Genomic DNA, 8,496 nt, shown 5'->3' on the forward strand with positions numbered 1-8,496 from the left:
GATTAACACTTGAGAAATAAAATTTGGATTAATAAAAGGAAACAGCATGCTAAGAGTTTATTATTAGTTGTCCTTTGGTTATTAATTGTTCATAATTGCCTAGTTTCGTGTTGAAGCTCTAATGGACTTAACCTGTAGCAACTTAAAATTACATAACTGAGTTCAGAGTCTTTTTTTTTTTAAACTGGATAAAGGGGCACTTTACCACTGGGGCTGCATCCCCAGACCTTTTAACTTGTCATTTTGAGACAGAATCTAAGTTGCTTAGGGCCTCACTAAGTGGCTGAGGCTGGCGTAAAACCTGAGATCCTCTTGCCTCAGTCACCTGAGTAGCTGTGGTTATATCTGTATGCCACTACACCCAAGAAGATCACTGTCTTTTACCTGCTCTCTAAGCCTGTGACACCACCATTTAGAGCAGATATGGTGATGACAGTGTGGAAGCTTTCTCTGACCTGCCCAAGCCAACTCCCCTTAGCGTTGGTTATCACAGAGATATACACTTCCCATTCATATCAGCAATCACAGTTGCCTTCATATCATTATTTCGGTGATAATTTGATTATGTCTATCTCTCCAACTAGACTTGAGCTACATTGCAGCAAGGACTGCATTGACTTTTCTCATCTTTTGTATCCCCAGCACCTAACACAGTCCCTGCACATGATAGCCACTGGAGATCTGTAACTGAATTAATTTTCAGTTCCTCAGGGAACTTAGTCTGGTAGGAAGAGAATGATGATGCAGAAGGATAGGAACTGTATTAGCACAGATGGCTGAGGATGGCAGTGACGATACTGAATATTCTCATATCTGTTTGGGGAGGCTTCCTCAGATATGATCAAACAGGATCTTGAAGAAAAAAAGAAAGGGGAGAAGAAGATGTGGAAGTGAAAGACTTGAACAGAGATGATGTAGGCAAGGTAAGTGTGGTTGGATATCAGAAACTCTATACAGGTACAGCAGGGGAATTTGGACTTGATCTTCTTTGCTCATGCAAATGTCCATCTCAACACCACAGCCAGTCTGACTAATTGAGAAAAATAAGGACAAAGTAGTATTCCATGAAGCTAAAGTCCTGGCTTTGAAATGCTTTCCTATGGGTATCATGCATTATTGTCTTTCTAACCAGAAGGCTCTTATGAGCTTTCTTTTTTATCCATAAAGTCTTTTTTCTTAATCCATGAGGTTTAACATTTTAGGACCCTTAAAGATAGATGGTAGCCCTGAAGAGACCCACCTGACTTGGTAGAGGGAATAAAGAACCAAGTAGGATTCAATTAATCTTCAACTATATGGTCATGTTACAATAGTCTGATACTCAATGTGCTAGTAGAATACACTTTTCACTTTCAGAATTTATACCTTTTGAATTTAGTTTAACAAATATTTATAAGGACTATACTAAGTTGAAGGACTTCTATAATTAAGTTCAAAGAGTATGGAGATTTTAAAAAGTAATTTGCCACCCTATTAATGGCTAAATTCCATCTACTCTTATCAACCCAAGAGATGGGTAAATGTCAAATGTCTACAAAAATCATGTGCTAATTTTATCACATTTAATTCTCATAAAATCTTAGGAGTGGATAGGAATTGTAACCTTTTTTATCAGCGAGAAAAAAATGAAGCTTAGAGAAACTAACCTGTCCATGGTCATACAGCTAGAAGATGTGAGAACACATATTTAAAATTGGGTCCTTGAAAATGCAAATGTTAGCAAACCCAGGTTGCCCTGAAAATGTTCAGAAAAACAAATGGGAGAACAAAAGTCCTGGCTTCTAGCTGAAAACTATCTTCTCAGAAGATGAAACAGAAAGGAAAACCAACCAAACTCACATGTGCAGAGCACAATGGATTAGTAGTTCATCGCTTAACCATTCGGCCATCCTGTCTCACTCAGAAAGGTGAACCAGGTATCTACTTTGGCATCTTCTCAATTACCTATTTACACTATAAAAGGATGTGAGGAAATATGTGAAACATGAAGTCAGACCTATGCCATCATTGGTCTGATGTTCATCAGTGTGTAACAACTTGGACATGCTACTTAATATTGCTAAGTTACCAAAGAACTAGTTGGAACTCACAATATCCAGAATTCTCTTACACATTTCAAAACACCATAGTATGACTTGGTATTCTGATGTTTTTCCCACAGAAGAAACTAGGCCATCTCAGGCATCAAGAAGAGATTGATATATATAATTCAAAATTTAACAAATACTCATTAGTTCATTATGTTCAAGTTCCTAAAAGTGCTTATTTTTTTAAAAAATATTTTTATTAGTTGTTCACGTACCTTTATTTTGTTTACTTATTTATATGAGGTGCTAAGAATCAAACCTAGTGCCTTGCACATGCTAGATAAGTGCTCTACCACTGAACCACAACCCCAGCCCCAAAGCACTTATTTTTTAATTGTGCCAATTTATTCTCTAGAATTAAAGCAATCTCTATTTGAAATGCTTTATAACTAAATGGCCAATTAAAACAATAATGAAGACTTTCTGTAATTCAAATAATTACTATTGGCAAATACCTATAATCCCAGTTACTTGTGAGGCTGAGGCAGGAGGATGGATCACTTGAGCCCAGGAGTTAAAGGCCAGCCTGGACAACATAGTGAGACTAAGTCTCAAATAATAATAATAACAACAACAACAACTAGTAGTAAAATGAATGAATTTCAACCTAAGCACATAAGCACCATGGTTAGTGTTAAGACAGGAAAGATTAAAAAAAAAATTGTCTCCAAGGAATTTAGACTTGTGTATGGGGGAGTAGGAGAGGGGAGACAGACTTTCCAATAAATGTAAACAAGCAGAAGGGAAAGAAACCCTGAGATCTCAAAGTATACATTAAGTATATGTAATATACAAGGCATTTTATATTATTTCTATTTGGAGATATAATGAATTATTGTACTAAGATTTTTTGAAACATTCCTATTCCTGTTTAAGTTGAGATAAGAAGATTCTCCAAAGGAACTTTTGCTAAGAAATCAGAAGAAAATTCTCCCTCCCTTTCCTACTCCCTGCCCCCACTTAAAAAAAAAAAATGCTTACAGAGGATCTAACTTTGGTTGACAGAGTTTATGAGGTATCAGTTCTTTTTTTTCCTTCATTCAACTATCTCCAGAATCTTTTTGGAAACTCAGTTTTGCCCTTGTTTTCCTTTCCGCCTTCAACCAACTACACTCTCCTATCCCCTCAGAGAAAAAGAAAAAAAAATCTACAATACTAGCCTGGTAAGAGAAAAGGCTACAAAATAACTAATGGGTCAAGCTTGTTTGAATTAGTGTCTTATCAAGAAGTAGATTTTCATTTTTAAAGCAACCCCCTACTCAGCCAATGCCAACTGGTACTTTTCCTTTTCTTGTGAAAGGCAGATTCTCCTACTGCATTTCCTTGTCTGACTAAAGATGCACTGGTGTGCACAGCACACCACTGGAAATAAGGAAGACATATCAAGAAGAAGGTCCATCAAGGTGCACACACTGACCAGTTCTTTTTTTTTTTCTCTCTCTCTCTCTCTCTCCTTTATTTTAACCCATAACAAGTGAAATTTAAATTTATCTCATCTAGGAAGCACAAAACACTATCAAATTAAAGTCTTTTGAAAGCACGGATGCTGTTTGAAGACAGAGCTAAAATCTGCAAGGAGGACTGGTTCAGAGAGAATCTCCGAGAGAATCTTGATTTTCTATTCTAACTGAAGGTATGAGGAGTGGGAATGAGGATGAAAGAAGAGATTAAATACAAAAGAAAACTCTTCCCATGAAAAACATTGTTCTAGGATATAAAGACACTGATAAGAAATGGAAAATTGGGCTGGGGATGTGGCTTAAGCAGTAGCACGCTGGCCTGGCATGCGGAGGGTGCTGGGTTCGATCCTCAACACCATATAAAAATAAAATAAAGATATTGTGCCCATCTAAAACTAAAAATAAATATTAAAAAAAAGAAATGGGAAATAGAAGTCATATCCCTACCTGATGATAATCTGACAATAATAATACATGTACAAATAAATTATAGAGATAAAATATGTAAACCACAGATTATAACTTTCCAGGAACATGAGCTAGAGGTCCACCCACCTTTCTTTGGGAATTAACAGGCACATATTGGGTTAGGAAATTTAACTAGCGTCTTTCGCCCCCAAGATAACTAGAGTGGAATATCAATGTGGACCTAATTTTAAATCTCTGAAAATCAAATGGTTAAGTTTAATCAGAGTTATGCTTCCATCCACTATTAACTAGAGTTGAACTTTAAGAACCTATACTTTTTTCTTTTTCTTTTTCTTTTCTTTCTTTTTTTTTTTAATCTGCCTCCTTGCACTAATTCTTTGTCCTCTCCTGGGATGGAGGTAGTGAGTACAGAGCTTTGCGTCATTTTGCACCTCTCCGAGATTTTACATCTGAGGCTACCTTTTGTGGAGGGAAGTCTAAGAAAGGGTTTCCTTTGTGGGAGGAGAAGGAAAAAAAAAGATATATTTCCCTTTGTTGGAAAGAAAAGGAAAGGAAACGTGGAATTATACAGAACAGAGTTTAACTCCAAACTCCAGTTTTCTTGGGTATAAAGTTCAAGAAATACCTATTTCACAGCGTTAGTTGTGAAAGTGAAATCTGATGTCGTGAAAAGAGCCTGTTTCTGGCACACAGGAGATCCTCAAAAATGAGTGTCTTTTCTCCCCCAAAAAGGGGTAGTAGGAAAGAAGAGAACCGCAGGAGTACAAATCCAACCTAGCAGATCAGGTTGCTCTTGGGCATTTACCTCCCAGGAGGGTAATTCTGCCTCCGCCCCGCTCCAGTCCTGAGTTCCCAAATCCCGGTACCTGCGGAGAGGGGCCACCCCACTCACCTCGGGAGCCACCAGCGGTAAGCAGGTTCAACCCGCGGACCCCAGATGCCGGCTCTTATAGAAGATGAGGGCGACGGAGCGGGCCAATGGGCGCCAGAGGCGTCGGTCAGAGGCCAATGAGAAGGGAGAACCGACGGGCAAGGCAGGAGGTTCTCCCGGCCCGCGGGGCAGCCTCCGCCTGGAGCTGACCTCCTCTGGGTGCTGACCATGCTCGCCAGCTAGCGCCCTGAGATTTACACGCCTTAGTCTTTAAGTGTATTTGATTGGCTTTTTAATTAAACTAATGTTAGGCTACCCGTAACCTCAGAAGTCTGACTAATATTAAACAATGCGGAGTCAGAACTTCCCTCCAAACCAAGATAACCTCGATTACTCACAGAATGACCTCCTGAGCTTGTATTGTTTTTCCTGGAGACCAAAGCAGAATCCCCCCACCGCCCACACATTCTGGTGCTTCTGGGTTCTTTGATAGCCTAGTATTGCCTCGTCCTTCTCTTGGTACCTTTCCTTATTTAAACTGAGCTATCATTGAACTTTTTAGAAAGGAAATGCCAGAAAAAAAAATGTAATAAAATTTCTAAAGCTTCGAGCAGATGAGTATGGTAAATCAACAGAAAGTCATGTTACACGCTATATAAACAACATGACATAGAAGCCAAATTCGGAATAAGTTATTTATTGGTTGAGTGCTCAGTTGATTAGGTCCTTTTCCCAAAGGACTATACAATTACTACTGTATGCTGGTTCCAGGACCCCTATGGATATCAAAATCAAGGGATGTTCAAGTCTGTTATATGTTATTAGCATATAACCTGTGAACATCCTTCCATATGCTTTAAATCATCTCTAGATTAATTACAATAACTAATACAATTTAAATGCTTTGTAAATAGTTGCTATACTGTATTGTTTTAGGAAAATATGAAGAGGGAAGGAAAGTCTGTACATGTTCAGTACAGAGTTATTTTTTTCCAAAATATTTTTAAACCAAGGATGATTGAATAAGAGGATACATATGCCTGTTGATATGGAAGACCAACTGTATATGTAATACATATACTAGGACATATATTGTAGGACATTCTTTTCTCCAATTTTGAAAATTCAGATTTACTGCTGAATAGTTTACACACAGTGATATCCACTCTTTCAAAGCATACAATTCTGAGTTTTGACAAATATACAGTGTGTAACCACCAATCAAATATAGAACATTTCCATCACCCCCCCCCAAAAAAAGTTCCCTGCTGGGTGTTGTGGCTTAGTGGTAGAGCGCTTGCCTAGCACGTGTGAGGCACTGGGTTCAATCCCCGGCACTGCATAAAAATAAAAACAAATAAAATAAAGGTATTGTGTTCATCTACAGCTGAAAAAAATAATAAAAAAAAAGTTCCCTTGTCCCAATCCTCGCCCACTAGCACCACCACCACACTCAACCACCGATTTGATTTTGGTCCCTATGGTTTTGCTTTGTCTGGAATAAGAAAAAATGGACTCCACAGTACCATAGGTTTTTGGTTCTTGGCACTTAATGCTTTTGAGTTTCGTGATGCATGAGGTTATCAACTGATGACTAAATACAGATGTATTTTAAAGTGCAAGTCATTTACACCTTTCACATTTTTCTCAAATCTATGGAATAATTCTATGAGGTAAGTACTTTTCTAATTTTGCAGATAAGGAAACGGAGGCACAAAGATGCTCTGTGACTCTCTGGCACAGGTAAGGAGAATCAAGAATCAAGGAAAAACATTCTGATCTAGTGTTCTTACTGCAAGTCCATGAAAAACATTGGTCAGAGAGAGAGATCTTTTAGAACCAAGCTAAGGTCAAAGACAGCTTTCCTAAAGTTGAGTCTATAGTAGGACTTGAGCCACACTCATTAAAGAAGAGAGATGGGGCCAATTCATTTAATTATCCCATCCTCAAGAAGGTGAGAATATTGTGCACACTGACCCTGAAGTGGAAAGATCTGGATAGTTGATATCACTGAAGGTCACCTTGAAGGAATGAGAAAAGCAAGAACCTTCTCTGAACCTCTCTGAACATGCATAGCCCCACAGCGCTGGGGAACTCCAAGCATCTGGGTTTTCCCACTTTTCTGAGAGACATCTAAGATAACTCTGACCCCAAACATCTCATCACTTGCCTAAAATTATGCCAATTAAGAATTTTCACTGGGCTCAATGGTACACCATACTCTGAGAAAGCTCAGGGAAAGGACCATCAGTTGTAAAAATCTTTGTATAGATTTGCTTAATTAGAACGATTTAATTCGCTCCTAATATCAAACTGATGTCACAGAGTAAAAAATATTTCCATGGGAGTTCTATAAAAGGTAAATACACTTGAGGAAGAGAGAGTATGTAGTCCTTAGGGAATCATCAGTTTCAAGTTTCCAATTGCTGCTGTAATAAATTATCACAAATTTAGTGACATATTTATTACACTATAGTTCTGGAGGTTAGAAGTCTGACATGGGTTTACTCCTTTCTCAACCTTTAGATTTTCACTTAGTGTCAATTCCTTCCCTCAACCAAGACTACCCTCCAGTCTAAATTAGGTTCCCTATCTCCTCCTTTTTTACACTTTGCCTTTTTTCTATATAAGGAGCACTGGTAACAGTGGTTATTATACAATTATTTGTGTGGCTATTTGTTCATGCCAACAGAGAAGGAATTCATATTCATACCCCCCCATCTGTTAAATCTTCATTGGCTAGCCTGGTGTTCCTGGCACACAGGTATACAGTACTTTCTCATTAAATATTTATTGAAAGCCAGGTGCACTTTTGGGGTACCTGTAGTTCCAGCTACTCAGAAGGCCTGAGACAGGAAGATTGCTTGAGTCTAGAAGGAGTTCAAGAAGAGCCTGGGCAATATAGTGATACCCCATCAAAACAAAAAAGAAATGTGTTGAATTAATGACAAATGGATGATAAAACCTATGTTCAAACATGTGTGTACCTATGTATTCATCCTAGAATTTCTGTAGAACTGATTACCCAGATGTGGAATACTGCAAGATTGCCTTGCAAAAAGGTTATACCAACTTATTTGAAAGACTATAAAACAACATCCTCATCCTTGTCAATCATGGATGTTATTAATCTCCTTAACTTTTGGTAATTTGACTAGCAAAAATAAGTATTTATTAGTAGAGCTGAGAATTTTTTAGACATTTGTTCACCTGTGAATTCCTCCTTTCTTTCTTTCTTTTTTTTTATATATTTTTAGTTGTAGAGACTGCTGAGCCCCCGTCTGTCCGCTGCCACCCACTCTGGACACAGAACATCCAGTCATGGATAAAAATGAGCTGGTGCAGAAGGCCAAACTGGCCGAGCAGGCTGAGCGATATGATAACATGGCAGCCTGCATGAAGTCTGTAACCGAGCAAGGAGCTGAATTGTCTAATGAGGAGAGGAATCTTCTTTCAGCTGCTTATAAAAATGTTGTAGGAGCCCGTAGGTCATCTTGGATGGTAATCTCAAGTATTGAGCAAAAAATGGGGGCTGGGATTGTAGCTAAGCAGTAGAGCGCTAGCCTAGCACGTGGGAGGCCCTAGGTTTGATCCTCAGCACCACATAAAAATAAATAAATAAAACAAAGATATATATATATATATATAA

At 38.3% G+C, this 8,496-nt stretch overlaps 1 long non-coding RNA gene across 2 annotated transcripts in view; it reads right to left on the reverse strand.

Moving 5' to 3' along the window:
- Positions 1-157: 157 nt before the first annotated feature.
- Positions 158-8,496, reverse strand: part of LOC125612076 — a 10,265-nt gene continuing 1,926 nt past the window's right edge. The window contains exons 2-3 of one of the 2 annotated variants that reach the window (XR_007342364.1): positions 385-391; positions 158-169 (exon numbers count right to left, since the gene is read on the reverse strand). This is a non-coding gene — a long non-coding RNA (uncharacterized LOC125612076). The remainder of the gene's footprint in view (positions 170-384; positions 392-8,496) is intronic. The other variant, XR_007342365.1, reaches the window with a different exon arrangement.

The sequence above is a fragment of the Marmota marmota genome, unplaced genomic scaffold, assembly GCF_001458135.2.
Source record: "Marmota marmota marmota unplaced genomic scaffold, marMar, whole genome shotgun sequence".
In the NCBI taxonomy this organism is placed as follows: domain Eukaryota; kingdom Metazoa; phylum Chordata; class Mammalia; order Rodentia; family Sciuridae; genus Marmota; species Marmota marmota.